The sequence below is a fragment of the Hylobates moloch genome, unplaced genomic scaffold, assembly GCF_009828535.3.
Source record: "Hylobates moloch isolate HMO894 unplaced genomic scaffold, HMol_V3 SCAFFOLD_7, whole genome shotgun sequence".
NCBI classification, from domain to species: Eukaryota; Metazoa; Chordata; class Mammalia; order Primates; family Hylobatidae; genus Hylobates; species Hylobates moloch.
The window spans coordinates 42,282,577-42,285,103 of NW_026652282.1; positions in this window are offsets into that span (position 1 = coordinate 42,282,577).

The following is a 2,527-nucleotide window of genomic DNA, read 5'->3' on the forward strand; positions in this document are numbered from 1 at the left end:
TTGGTGTGAGCAAAGGCGCGTGCGCGACTGGGACATGGGATGGGTGCATGCGGGTTGGGGGAAGGGAGGGACGGATGGGAGTGGGCTACTGTGGATCACTGTGTCGGCTACACCGAAGTTTATCAGTGGGGAAGCGGTTGTCTGCGACTTTTGAGTTTGTGCATAGGAGAGGGGATGCTGCTGTGTTACTCTGGTGTTTATTGGTCCGTGGGGAAATGTTCTGTGGTTCTGGTCTCTATTCCTGGGGGATCGGAGGGAGGATGTGACTCTGGTCTTTACCCTTTGCGGGGGGGATCTGTGACTCTGATCCTTATCCATGGGGCGGGGCTTGGGGGACGACTGTCTTGTGATTGACCCTAACCCACTTATTGGGTGGGAAGGGGCATGCAGGCAATGTGTGTGTGACTCATTGCCCCTTCTTTTGGGGGAGTTTGTATCTGTGACACTGACGCTCATCCATGGAAAGGGGACCCACTGTGTAATTGTGGTCCTTACTGTGTGTTCCTTCTGTGATGTGGGCCCGTAGTTATTTGGGGCTCGTGTCTGTGACTGGCCCTTGGCTGTGGTGGATGTTACTGTGTTACTCTGGCCCCTTTGCCAGAGTCTCTTGAAGGTTTTTGTGCTCTCAGCCGCCAGTGCCTCTGTGTGATTCTAACTCTTGCCCACCTGGAAGCAGGTAACTCGGGTTCCCTGTGGCTTGAGGAGGAAGAGAAAATTGGAGTGTGTGTGTCTGTGTGTGTGTGTGTGTGTGTGCACGCGCATAGAGCAAAGGTGTGGCAGCAACCTAGTGTTGAGCAGGTGCTATTATTGCCTGGCTTTACCTGATTCCTATTCAGAGGGTGGGGCCTTAAGATCTGGGATTCATCCTGACCTCTGGCTGGGTCACAGGGTTCTCAGGACTCCCTGAGTTCTCACCACAGCCCTGAGGGTTGGATGAAGTGGCTGCTGCTCCATCCCAGTAGAAGAGCACAGTGGTTCAGAACAGCCTCCCAAAGGGCCCCTTTTGCCTCTGGAAAACGGGCTTGAGCCCTGGGGAGGGAACCACCTTAGGACCCGGCTGCACATAAGAGACAGGGCTCAGGGCTGAGCCAGTTGCTGTGTGAGGGCCAAGGCTGTGTTGGCCAGGAGCCCAGGGAGGTGGCAGCTGTCTCGTCGCCAAGTTCGCCCCTTCACACACACCCCCAAGAGCCTTTCATGGTCTTTTGCTGCCTTATAGGGGACAGCCAGCAGCTTGTTGGGAAAATGAGATGGTCCCTTGGGGCCCATGGAAGGAGCCTGGTGGGTGCCTGGGGCCCCCATTGTTGTGAAGTCTTGCCTGATGTGCTGAATCTCAGGCAAGACTTTCAGCCCTGAGAGTCCGATACCCCCACCGTGGGATGCAGCCCCAGGCTTGAATTTGTCTACCTGTCTTAGGTGGCAAAGCCCTGATCACACCTTGGGTGGCCCCGCCAGGTCTCTCTGCAAGATGCCCCGTCTGCTGAAGTTCTTGATGTTTTCTAGAGCAGTGGGCTCTAGCCTCATGTTTGCGGGGAAAGGGAGGAGCAGGCCAAGTAGGGGCTACCTTCACACTGTGATGCACAGGAGTGCTGGGAGCTGGAAGACAATGTCCCTGAGTTAAGGGGCGGTGGAGAGCCTTGACAACAAGGGTTTCTCAAGGAGGCCCTCTCTGTCCCAACTGTTTTGACCCCTTTCTTCCCTCCATTCTCCCCAGAGTCCCTGCAGGAAGCATCACCCAGGCTGGCAGATCATGGTAGCAGCAGTGGGGGTGGCTGGGAAGTGAAACGGAGCCAGCGGCTGAGGAGGGGCCCCAGCAGCCCCCGAAGGCCCTATCAGGACATGGAGTATGAAAGACGGTGAGTTATCTGTTCTCAGCCTCCCAGACAGCCTAGGCTTGCCTCTATGTGAGAATTGATCCAAGAAGGTGCTAGGATGGGGCTTCTGGGTAGAGGAAACAGCATAGCAGATGATGGGTTTCTTTTCAGCAGACAGGTATTTGGCACCTGTTGTGAGCCAGGACTTGTGCTAGGCTCTGATAGTGCAGTGATGAATGAGACATGAGATTGCATCCTTCTCAGTACTCAGGGTGTCGCAGGGACGCTATGCAGTTAACGAGTGGGAGGCTGAGGTTGGGCTATAGCCTGGGGTATGAGGGATGGGTGGGAATAGCACCATCAGATTCAGGATTTGCCTGGGACCACTAGGGGACAAGCCAGGTCAGATAGTGGAAGACTCTAGGGACAGTATGGGCTACAGTTGGCATGATACTTGCTTGGAATGGATACTCTCAGACAGTTATTTCTTCAGCTCTGCTATGAACAAGGAATAGTTGGAACACTGGGTAAAATACAGAAATTCTGAGTAAAATTCAGTGATCTCTCACCATCCAGGTGATTCCGAGGCAGGTGACCCAGCCATGACACTTGAAGATTGCCTAGAAAAGCAGACCTAACTCTCCCAGAAAGCCTCTATTAAGACTCAAGAGTCAATAGCTTTATAAAAAGAGAAAATAATTTTTAGAATGTTTTAC